The sequence below is a fragment of the Pseudonaja textilis genome, chromosome 3, assembly GCF_049901715.1.
Source record: "Pseudonaja textilis isolate UNSWEBS1 chromosome 3, rPseTex1.2, whole genome shotgun sequence".
NCBI lineage: Eukaryota > Metazoa > Chordata > Lepidosauria > Squamata > Elapidae > Pseudonaja > Pseudonaja textilis.
In genome coordinates this window covers 114,796,848-114,810,105 of record NC_141992.1, presented here as the reverse complement: position 1 = coordinate 114,810,105, position 13,258 = coordinate 114,796,848, and the positions used below count along the sequence as shown (strand labels likewise).

The window sequence follows — 13,258 nt, the reverse complement described above, 5'->3', positions numbered from 1 at the left end:
TGTAATATTAGCCAAATGTTATGTTTCTTCCCTCAGAGATCGGTTATTCAGTTACATTACCTTGATGTATTATTAAAATTTATAATGGACTCTGGAGGCTTTTTTTTAGTTCTCTCCTTCATTTACAGAATATACTCAATGTTATTTTAATCTTCATACAACGCTGCCATGCATAGGCAATGATCGGTTTTCCCTGGCGTCTCTCTAGTGCTGCTCCACTTTGCACAACTGATAAACATTTAAATAAGCCTTTTCCAAAAAGAAAAAAAAGAAAAAGAAGAAAATCCTAGCATGCTAAAATTATTAACCCATTAATGGAGTATGGCATTTGCCTTCTCTCTGAGTCAACCGAAGCCCCTCTTTTGATATACAGAACTGAAACAATCCCAACTCTTGTACATGGACCTGTGAACAATGCTGAATGCTGATATGATTTCATTCTTCCCACTCATTTGAACAGTTGCACATTCCAAGGGCAGCCTTTCAAAAGGTTAGATTCCTTAGAGGAAAAGCTTTTGGAGATTTGGGCATAAGATGTATTCTGAGCAGTTTGTGTATATGAACTTTGCCACGCTGCATCCTATTGGGAATGCAAACTGATCCCCAGTGGAGAACAGACCTGACCTGCTGGTCCTTTACGTCACTCCGATTGACTCTGTTTGCAAACCACAGCCTGGCATGTGAGGAAGGGTGGGGGAGCAGTGGAGAGCCAGCTTCTCCAGTCACAATGAGAGGAATGGAGACAGTGCTGACAAGTGTTTACCTCTTGATGCAGAAGTTCACAGGATGAAAAATAATATTTCCATAGACAGAACTAGTGGTACCCAAGAATTTCTGTACCTGCCATAAATCAGCAGCAACTTTGAGCAATAGGAGCACCTTCAGAAGCACACAAAGAACTTTCTGAGTGTATTTTTGGGGCCCTATATGTAAAGATGTTTTATATTTCTTTCCCTACCATTTTGCACCACAATCTTATTTAAACCAAGTTAAAGCCAGCAGTAGAAAATTCTGGCAAACATTTGTGCAATTACATTTTCTTCTGAAGTACCCTGATGCAGAAATGTGATTGTTTCTATATTGTATTCTTTAGAAGTCAAAGTTCAGCATCAGTGCAAAATGTATATTAATAATTATATGTGCATCATTTAAAAAATACAGAGTAGATAAATGAAAAAGAAGAGGAGCAAAACAGATGGCTGAGCTATGATCAGAATATAAGCACATATATTTGTCATTCAAACTGTAAAGCTAAAGTAAAGTGCCTTGTATGCTTTTCCATGAAGGCTTTAATGGAATCTCTTCATTCAGTTGGCCATGGATATGATTATATACCATGGAGCCACAAATGTACCATGACAGAAGCATTGAGATGAGATTTCTTTCACTCCAACATATGGATGGTCAATTCAAAGCAAAACAAGTCCCAGGGGGCTCTCATCTTCCTGAAATTCATCTTCATTTACATTATCTGATATCATGCCTGCCTCTGGTAAGCTGTCTGTTGAAGAAAAGTTAATATTTCTTCAGAATATGCAGGAGAAAGTGGCATCCCAGATGAAAGTTGGTGAAGAGATTGAGGCAATCAGCTCTCTTATAGAAGACACATCTCTTGCTAAGGATGTGCCAGAATCCATGCCATTTGAAGTCCAAGAGACTGGTGATGGTTGAGGTTGCTGGAGCAAAACAAATCTGCATGTCTGACTTCAAGAGTTGGCAGGATCAGGACTTCTCACCTAGAAAAAATTGGCCTTTCCAGGATGAGAGGAAGAGAGAGGGGCCTTGCTTTCCAGATATATATCTGCTTTTGATTTCCTTCAGGGATCTTTGCAACTGAGATTTCCCTCTCTGAATAGAATGCCATATGTAGCAGGATCTCAAGGCTAACTCTTGACCACCTTTTCACTAAGCTCTTTGGATCACACTTCAGCCATGGAATACAGTAAGATCTGATTATGAACAGTGGAATATATTATTTCTGATAGCATATTATCTGTGATTAAAAAGAGGCAATTATTTGTATGTCAGCTTTTAAAAATGCATATGGCCAGTTCCAGCAATTAGTGATTCATAACAATTACATCTGGGGGAAAAAAAAGAAATCCAGATCTATTAGGAAGGGGGCTATGAGAACAATTCTATCGGGGCATCTCACCATTCAAATTCATGTAGCAGGTTCATTCAATGGGCATTAAGATACTATATCTAGTATGGGTAATAGGATAGGGATAGATAACACTGAACAACAATATTTTTCAAAACCTTTGCATCCTGAAAAATATTTCATGATTATGATAAACCCCTTCCAAACCGAATACAAATATAATTTCAGAATGACTGTATCCTGCAGGAATCTTGAGAAATATGAAATAAACTTTCAAAGTCTATAATATATTTAATTCCATAAATATGCAATTAAATTTACATGCTACAGAAGTTCAACAGGTCTAAAATGTTTTGCTGTTGATTTTCATTTGTGCCCAGTGTCTGCTGCATCTCCCTGCAACAATAACTAGCCAGTATTGATGGATTCCAGTTGCTCTGAAACCATTTTTCCATTATGGCAATGTTCTGGTGAAAACTTTCACCATGTTCATCACTGACTGCACCTAGAGTTTTGTAATCCAAGTGTAAATGCAGAAAGTGAATCTTCAAGTGAAATATTGTACTTCATGGTTTTGTATGCTGAAAGACATTTGTCAATCAGCTAAATGCTGAAAACAGCATCCTTGAATGCTTTCCAGATGATTCTCTCTGGCTCCACTAACAGATCTTCAAACCATTTGTCATTGGTGATATACTCGATCTGTGGAACAACAAAAATGCCTTCCTTAATCTTGGCTTCAGTTATTCTTAGAGACTTCTGTCTCAAATAATTAAAACCTTCACCTTTCTTATTCAATGCTTTTACAAAATTTTTCACCAGTGTGAGTAGTATCTGAAACAGAAGAAAAGTATCTTTGTGAGGTTAACAAATGGTGCCACAATTTTCTGTCCAATTTTTTGTTCTGAAAGAATTTTTCAGGGTGGCCATTCCTTTCTAACATAATGCAACTCTCTCTTGTGGTTGTCCCATTCACATATGCAATAACCAAGTATTTATTTAATTTATTTATTTTATTTTATTTATTTATTTTTTCAAGCAATTATAAGGTAACAGGTATAAGTATAAACATAGTTATGGATACGTGAAATGGATACATATAAGAAAAATAAAAGAAATAAAAATAAAAAAGAAACAATAGGACAGGGATGGTAGGCACGTTTTGGTGCATTTATGCACGCCCCCTACAGATCTCTTAGGAAATGGGTGAGGTCAATACTAGACAGTCTAAGGTTAAAGTTTTTGGGGTTTGGGGATGAAACCACAGAGTCAGGAAGAGTATTCCAGACATTGACCACTCTGTTATTAAAGTCGTATTTCCTGCAATCAAGCTTGGTGCAGTTTACCTTGAGTTGTATCTATTGTGTGTTCTTGTATTGTTATGGTTGAAGCTGAAGTATTCATTGACAGGTAGGACATTGCAATGTATAATTTTATATGCTATACTTAGATTGTACCAAAGGCAGTGTAGTTCTAGGTTTTCTAGGTCTAAAATTTCAAGTCTGGTAGCATAAGGTATTCTGCAATGAGTAGAGGAGTGGAGAACTCTTCTTGTGAAATATTTCTGGACTTCCTCAACTGTGTTAATATCAGATACGTAATGTGGGTTCCAGACTGATGAGCTGTATTCAAGTATTGGTCTAGCAAATGTTTTGTATGCTCTCGTTAGTAGTGTGATATTACCAGAGAAAAAGCTATGTAGGATTAGGTTAATAACTCTTAATGCCTTTTTGGCTATGTAGTTACAGTGGGCTCTAGCACTTAGATCATTAGAGATGAGAACTCCAAGGTCCTTGACAGAGTTTGGTCCTAGAACACTGCCCTGGGGGAATACCACTGTTAACAAGGTCTTGACTATTCAGCTTGTATTTTATTTTCTGATTTTTTTGCCAATATGTAAGACAGAGCATTTATTTGTTGAGATTTGAAGTTGCCATTTGTTTGACCATTCTGATACATAGTCGATGTCTTTTTGATGGGTAGCAATATTCTCTGTGGTGTTGAACAGCTTTACATCATCAACAAAGAGAACGCAGTTGCTCTTAATATGATCACAGAGATCATTTATGTAGAGTATGAAGAGAGTTGGTCCTAGAACACTGCCTTGGGGGACACCACTGTTGACAGGTACAGAATTTGATAGGACGCTCCCAATTTTGAGCATTTGTTGTCTGTTTGACAGGAATGCTTCTATCCAGTTATGCAGGTGTCCAGAGATACCATAAGATTTTAGTTTTAGGAATAGGTTGTTGTGTACCACTGAATCAAAGGCCTTACAGAAGTCTATATAGATTGCGTCTATTGCTTTGGTATATTTGGTATAGCAGAGCTGCATTCCAAGCAGCAGAGCCACTACTTTTAAATCTCTACAGATATTCTAGTTGTAATGGGTGTACTGAATGTGATTCAACAATAGTTCCATTTTTGTGTATGTTTCTTTCATGCGTGCAGCACAGCCATGAAGGATGTACATTGCCATTGTATAAAACAAGGTCACTTTAAGGCTTAACAATGATGAGTCAGTAAACAGTCATCATTCTAGTGGGTCATGTTCACAAACCAAGCTGTGAACAAGCCGTCAATACCAGTAAAGAAAACAAGTTGCAAAGAAATTTGTTAAATCATCTTGCTGTCTTTGAAAGACAGAAATTTGTGTGTTTTATAACCTCAATCCTAACCCTAGGGAGTCTATCATAAAGCATCTTATAACATAAGCAAAAGCAAAAACTAGTATTATTGACTTCTTTATTAGGATAATATTTCAAAATATCTGATCCCCCCCCCCCCTTTTTTTTTAAGCTTTAGAGGGAAAAAATCATGTACAACATGAAGAAGTTATAAGTTAAAAAGGACAGGATGGCTACATACTACGACAAATATTAGATACTGTGACATATTTAATTAATTAATTAATATCTTGCCTTTATTATTTTTACAAATAACTCAGGATAATAACATATCCAACACCCTCATCTCTTCCTTCCCCCCCATAATAACAACCATGTGATGTGAGTTGGATTGAGAGAGAGTGACTGGTTCAAGGTCACTTCAAAACTAATTAATGACAACAATAAGTAAATTTGATCACTATGTGTCAGAAGCAGTTAACAACTAAACAGTAACAGTAATAACAGGATATATTTGGAGAATAAGATTACTATTTTATGCATCTGACACAATGTAGCTCATCTATTAGTCAGTGAAGTACTACAAATCTTTTTTTGTTTTTGTTAAGTTACTATTAAAACTATCAAGCTTGGAGCGTTGTAATGATCATAAATTTTCAAGAAGAAATGCATACTAAAAATCTTAGAAAGGTATTTTTTCCACATAAAAATAAAAGACTTTATTGATAGTATCAGCATCTAACATGTTCAACACTACTGATAAATTTCCTGTAAACATGATTAAAAAGATTTTGGCTTCTTACATCTGATTTTACAAATACACAGATGTTAACAAAAAATTAACATTAGGATATGTAGATTGAATTTCAGTAAAATCTTGATAGACCTTGATACAATTCTCAATGCAAGGACCAGAAAAGATTAAATGTTGCATTTTTGTAGTTACGAAATGAAACTTTAGTTTTAACAATACACAGTTTCCATTCATGTTTTGAATGCATTCACCACACAGTTGTGTATTTAAAATACTGCAGAGTTCAATAATTTCTCTGCTTCAAAAAGTAGCCAACTGCATTTTATCTTGGTTCCTTTAAAAGAGGGGCCTAAGAACTGGCCAGAATGCAGAATATTTGGCTTTTCTACTAAAACAATTCTTTCCCCTCTAACCCCTAAAGAACAACAAAACATCTGGTAAATTACGAAAAGTCTCTTAGTAAAGTCAGACTGAAAGTTTCATTTTATAGTCCTCAGTTCCAAAATTTCATTTCAGGAATAAAGAATTCAATCCTCAACAGTCTTCTTAAAGTGTAATCGTACTGAAACTAATGTGGGTTGCAAGCAATAACTTTAAACAACAATGGAAGTTTAGATATTAAAAAAGAGTCCTTTTTAAATGGGCACATCTGTTGAATATGGAAATATCTATGATTGCATGAATAGGTATATTTGCTGTGTAAATTAATAATATTTTCAAGAGTCATTGACTGAATGACATCATGACAGGACCTTGTTGGGTCTATTTCAGGTTGTGGTGTTTTCCAGCAATAGCAGCAGCACTTAGATTTACATTCCATCCCATGTTGCTTTATAGCAGCACTCTCTAGGTGGTTTACAATGTTAGCATATTGAGCCCCAACAATCTGGATCCACATTTTACTGGAAGGATGGGAGGCTAAGTCAATCTTGAGCTGGAGTTACATTCTAGCCTGGGTATCTGGAACTTGAATCTGGGTTACTTTAGTTGCCACCTATAATTCATCCTCTTTCATAGTAATTTTATTAAAGATCCTAATTTACAACAATAAAAACTAATTTCAAACTAAAAATAAAGACAAAACAGGACAGCCAGAAAAGAAAAAAAACAAATGGAAAGGAAAATAGAAAAGAAAGTAAAAATAAGAATACAGTAAAGAAAAAGAACATATATAATAGTGACTTCTCATCACAATAAATAAACAATTTTAGTAACTTATCACCATCTTTTAAAATACATCAAACAATGTCTTCTTTCCTTATCCCATCTCTTATCTATATACAACAGATCCATAAAACCTCATAATTTCAGTCCTGATGTCAGTAAAAGTTGTTACCAGTGATAATAACATACCTATTTTAACTTTGATGAATTGCATTATTATAATTATAGCATTTATATTACCTCCTTTTACTTTTAACAATTTTGATCTTTAGTCCCTTCAGATAATATTCTCTTTTCATTTTTTTTTTCTTTGTCTCTTCTCACAAAATTCTTCAAGGTTTTACTAAGCCTCCATAATGTTCTGCAGCTGAAGAAGAAAGAAGAGACAGGTTAAAGAATTGGAATTATAATATGTTTCTCCAGCATTTACATCTACCAATTCCAAAACAGCAAAGTATTTACTATGATTTTTGTTAAAACATGTCCTTTGGTTCCCATTGGTTAACTATGTGTTGGTGATATGGTCTCATCTTTTCCTGATCTTCCTCTATTCCTTTTCTAGGGTTTGTGATTTGTTGGATTTTTAAACATTTTGCTTTCTTTGATTGCAACCAGGGTTCAAGTGGAATCCATCTCCTTTTTTTATTACGGCTGAAGACGAATTGGAAGCTACACTCTTTGCATTTCCAACTAAACCCTTTCCAGCTTTTATCCCTATGCCAAATGAACAGCCTGTCTTGAACTTACTAAACTTTGAACTTTTGCCTGCCAGCCACAACTGGCAAGAGCTAATTTGTTCTCCGACCATGTACATTGGAAGATAGGCACACTGTAACCTTATCTGCAAATGAAAATACTTGATTTTTCATGTTCTACCACAGGCCATTCCTGGGAGCTACAGAAAATGTTGTACTGCTTGACATTTTTTAAAATATGGTTTGGATGTAGTTGAATGGTTTCTAAAATTAAGTTGTAACTTTTCTGCCAATAAACAAGCATGAACAAGGGCCAGGATCCAAATGTATTAACTTACTCTGGCATAAACCACCTCACAGAAATCAGAGACAAGCTGTAAACCACCAATTATTCCTTCTCCTAACCCCCAATGCAGGAATAGAGAACAAAACTTGCTTTAGGGAGGAAGAAAGGGCAGGATGGCATATATGAAACTAGGTAAACTTAACCAGTTGAATTTTATAATACTGTATGCTCGGTTCAATCCAGTGGTGGGATTCAAATTTTTTTACCACTGGTTCTGTGGGTGTGGCTTGATGGGCGTGGCAGGGGAAGGATACTGTAAAATCTCCAGTCAGAGGTGGTATTTGCTGGTTCTCTGAACTACTCAAAATTTCCACTACCGGTTCTCCAGAACTGGTCAGAACCTGCTGAATACCACCTCTGGTTCAATGCCTTTGCATCTTGAAGAGGTGGAGAGAATAGATATAAGCAAGGGGGAAGGCTTTTACAATTTAAATTCTTGTGTGAAAGAATCTCAGCTAATTAGTCATACATGCTACATTAGCTGAAATGCCATCTTCTAATATACTGTAGTTTGGTCTGAATCCAGTCTATGTTAGTATGAATGCATGGCCTGTCTTCAGAAGCAATAGGACTGGTTGTTAGTTAGTGGAGCTCACTAAATACAATTTATAATATGTTATGGGAAGCTTATTTGGGGTCACAGTCACATTATATTGTATTATGTTTATTCTATTTGGCTGTATATTATGGTTTTAGCTATTGTTAACTACCCAGAGTTACTAAGTTGAGATGGGCAGCCTTAAAATTTTATAAACAAATACATATGTTTTCCTAAGTATTCCTCTCAAATTTTAAATGAATTATTTAAAAAAAATGCATAAAAGCCTTCAATTAATATTGCATGTTATACAGGTAGTCCTCACTTAGTGACCATTACTGGGATTGGTAACTTTGTTATAAAATCCACAGTTCCTAAACAAAAAAAGCATGTCAACATTTACTTCCTGTTTTGTAATTAAGCAAACACATAGTCATTAAGCAAGAAATCCTGTGACTGCAACTTATAGTTTTACTTTTGTGTTCTCCATTAATTCTGCTTATTCCTTTAATTATGAATGGATCTGGAGATATTTTGCATATTTACTAGAATAAAATGTGGGGAAATTGTTATATATATAAGCGCCTGTGCTTGTGCATGTCTAAACCACAGAATGAGAATTCAGTCATGTTACAGATTTTAGATTTAAGATAAGATGTACAATAAATATTCGCTGAAGTTCAATAGGAGAAGAAGAACATTAAAGTTTTAAAAATATTTTTGAGGGAATAGTCCACCACTGAATTAATCTATTCTAAGATAAGAAATCTATTTAATATTTTTAATGTCTGAAACCATTGGTTCTGTTCCATAAAAAATAATTTTCAATTGTAAATTTCTGATACATATTTCAAGTATTGGTTTATTTTTTAAAAAAATTGTCTGTCCTATTGAATTGATGCTTTAACCTAAAAATGCCCTAATATATACAAAGCTATGTAGAAGCTGTCAAAGCATCTGAACCAAACAAGGGACATATCTGAATGTATTTCCCTTCATTCTTTTTTTTTTTTTTTTGGATTAATTATTTTCCTACTCTAATATTTTGAAAATATATTAAAAGTCTTTTAAGAGGCCCATACTTTGATTATATCATTTTTACAAGAGAACTATTTTGGTATAGTGATTGAGAGAACAGGCTATAAACTGGGAGATCATGGGCCAGTCGTTCTCTCTTAGCCCCAGGAAGGAAGCAATGGCAAATGGCTTTTGAAAAAACATATCAAGAAAACTACAGTAACCTGTCCAAGTAGTTTCCAAGAATCTGATCAGAAGGCACTGAAAAGGAAACTTACTATGGTGAACTAGGTTCTTCGTAGAAATGTAAGGTTTACAGGCATTATACTATTGTTTCATTATGTGATGGGCAGCAAATAAATTCAAAAATTAAATACTACTTTTCAAAAAATTTAATTTTTCCATTTATGAATAACTTTGGCTTTAAGTCTAAACATTCACAGAAAAACTACCAAATGCTTTTGAAAGAACATTTGCATAAAATGGTTCACTGAAATCTGTCAGCCTTTAGGACTTATGTAAAAGAATTCTTCATTTTGATTTTCTTTCCTTATATTCACATATTTTTATTTTTCAAAAAATTGAAAAAATAGAAATAAACAAAACAATATATATAATAAAAGCTTACTCTTTCATGATAGCAATTGATAAAAACACATTAACACAAATGTTCTAAACCACCATTCATGATCTATAAGAGTCAGATATTCTATTATCTTCAGTTTTACTGGTTTGGGATACCATTTTTAAAACAGATTAGGAAAGAGAATGAAAAATGAATAACTGTTAGAAAGAAACAATGATTCTATTTGATTTTTTTCTCCATGTCATTTAATTGAATGTTTCTCAGCCTCAACAATTTTTATATGTGTGGACTTCAGCTTCCAAAATACACCTATTAAATCAATACAATTTAAGCCGGGCATGATTAACAAGTCTCACTGAGCAGCATTAATCTATAAAGCTCTTATGCAACAAATCAAGAGGATCAGGTAAGTCCTTCCAATAAGATTTCTTATTCTATCTGAAACAGCCACAGAAGCTCTCTCATTAGATTCAATTTAGGCTTTTTAGAAAATGTTTCCATCACTTTCATTTATTTAAGGAGTTATTGTACAATAAATTGTTTGTATTGTTAACTGCTTGCAGCCTTTCAAGGGTTCATTTTCTGGCTTTACTTATAGGTCTGGTTGATTTGCATTTAATTCTCAGTAACTAGCTACTTGAAATTTTCCGGATATACCTATTGTAAATATATATGTGGAAAAATTGTCACCCATATATTATAAAATCTATAAATTATTGAAGTTATAAACTTCTTACATAGTACTATGATATTGGTCACATTTTTAATTTTTAGAGAATTCAGAAAAAGTATGAGGCTACTGTTGTGAAGAAGTAGATTCTTCACAACCTTTTCTTATAAACTTTTCCCAAATACCATAGACAAATATTCTAGCAAATGAATACTTACATAAAAACTTTGTCTATTGTTCAACAAAGGCCAACAGTGGAGCTCTTATTTAAAAAAAAAAAACCAATACAAATCTGCCTCTCCATACCTAAAAAACATATTCAGCAACCTTATTCTTGAAAAAAGGACAATGAAGCATTTTTCTGTCATGATTTTTTCATGTAAATATCTAGATTGAGAGACTTGAGGTTTCTAAAAAAAAATTGGAATCAGCTTATTTCTCAGAGGCTGCCAATGTTTTTATTTCATTAATAATGTATTTTTGTTGTTGTTGTCAAAATTTATCAGTATAATGGTTCTTTCCTAAGTAGAGTTCATTAGAAATCACTTCACAACAATGCCATGTTTTGCCAGGGCAAAACATTCACTGTCAAATGGAATAAACAGTCAGGGAAGTCATGTCTTTTGGATAGAAAAATAGGTAAATTAGTTTATGGAAATCTGTTTTTAAGTATCAGCATTTGTTGACATAGAAAAATGAACAGTGTGTATTCAGGCAGAGAGATTAAAGTTACTGGAAACATTTCCTAATTGTTCTTGTTAGCTAATAAGAAAGGGATGTTTGAGCAATGTCAGTTGAGGCTTGTACCTCATGTAAAATAGATATTTTGAGAAACCTTCACATGAAGTCACAATTATTTAAAAGCACATTTTATCAGCTACAGTATATTAATGCAAGTTTCATCCATTTTAAATACTGTTTACCAATACTAATAAGGAAGATATTTAGCTATAAAGTTTCTGACTATTACATCTAATAGTCAGCTTCTGGGTTTTTAGATAGGTCTGGTTATTTTTCTCAGACTTATTTACATGCCTCCAATTTATTAAAAAATCACAATGTGCATGGGAAAGATCTTACATAGTTGGCACATTCTTTCTTAGAAAATAATTTCCCGTTGGTTAATGTCAGGAAATTTCTCCTTAGTTCCAGGTAGTTCTGAAAGCTCTGACAGGTTTGTTTGTTTGTTTAAATGATAATCCACAAGTAATAAAATCCTCCCAAAATGCACATTTCCTTCCCAGATTGGAAGTAATATGCATCCACCTCTTTTTTGCCATGTGAAAGTGATTGTCTGTCTTGGCACACTCTGTCTTAAAGTGAAGCTGCCAATGGAGGATGTTTGCACCTGTTTTGCCCCAACATATTAATTACTTTAATTATGATGGAATGATTTAGCAGAGTCATTTCTAACAGGTATTTTTAATCTCCTCCAAAGACCTCAGACCAGTATAGATGGAACAGTCACACTATATTTTAGAAAGTCAGACAGACCCAGAGGAAGCTAGACAGACCTAGAGGAATTAGTCCAAAGGCACTGAGTATCATAGCTGGATGGAGTTTGAACCCCAGTCCAAGTATAGCATTCTACCCACTATGTAGCAGTGACAAAGGAAGTTATATATTTCTACTTTTTGTGAGTGTATCAGATTCCTGAGAAGACAAGTGTCAGTTATCATTCGTTTACTATATCAATTTTAGTTAGAGGCGAGGTTTCTTTTTATTTTTAATGTATTCTATTTTTAATGTATTCTGGTTTGATCTAAATTTCTGTCATTTCATTAGCAGATTGCTTCAGTTACTAATGACACTATATCAATATTCTATATCCCATTTATCTAACTTATTTAATTGGTTTTTCATAGGTCTTGTCTGGAAAAGAATAGGCCGGTTTATTTCCACTCCATGCAATTTTTATATGAGTTTCCTCAAAAGTTTATACTATCCTATTTTCATATTTTGATTCTTTTTAAAAATCCAAAATGATATTTCCAAATGTATTGCATGCAATGACTTGTAAAAATACCACTCAAACCTTATATTAATTATATTTTTTTCATTTTTCTGAGCAAAAAACTGCATCAAATAATTTAAGGGGAAAAAAAACGAATAACTGAGGTATGTCAAGTTAGTTTTTAACAGTTCACAAAAATAAAATTTCTTAAGCATTCATAAATTGTTCAGATTTTTATATACCTGTGTGTGTGTGTGTGTGTGTGTGTGTGTGTGTGTGTGTGTGTGTGTGTGAATTTGTGTCTATGTGTGTGCATGTATGCAGCTTCATGTCATTACTAACTATGGATGATTACCTGGACAAGTCCCTTCAGTTTTCTGAACAGCATTTGTGGAAAAGACCATTGTCTTCTTCCTAGGGCTAGGAGAGAGTGACTGGCCCAAACTCACTAGGTTGCCTTTGTACCTAAGCAGGACTAGAACTAATTGTTTTTGACTTAAATCACTATATGAAACTGTAAATGATGATATAGATGATGCAGCTATGATGATGCAGCTATGCAAATATTCATTTTTTTTTCTATTGAAAATCTAATAATATTGCTGCAGCAAATGTCTAAATGATTAAAGAAAGTGTGTTTGTGGTTTTTGGGTGTGTGTGTGTTTAAAATTAAAATCCTGATTCAATCAATCTATTTTTTGTCATAGACTAGTATTTATGAGGCAACCCTACCTATAATTTTGCAGAACTCTAATCCAAGAGCCTTTGAGTCATCTAAAACACTGCCAGCTCTGAACTTGCAT

The 13,258-nt window shown here is 33.9% G+C and overlaps 1 long non-coding RNA gene across 1 annotated transcript in view; it reads right to left on the bottom strand.

Annotated features, from left to right (window-relative positions):
• Positions 1-6,756: 6,756 nt before the first annotated feature.
• Positions 6,757-13,258, bottom strand: part of LOC148126295 (uncharacterized) — a 118,891-nt gene continuing 112,389 nt past the window's right edge. Inside the window, exon 4 of the long non-coding RNA XR_015742593.1 lies at positions 6,757-7,016. This is a non-coding gene — a long non-coding RNA (uncharacterized LOC148126295). The remainder of the gene's footprint in view (positions 7,017-13,258) is intronic.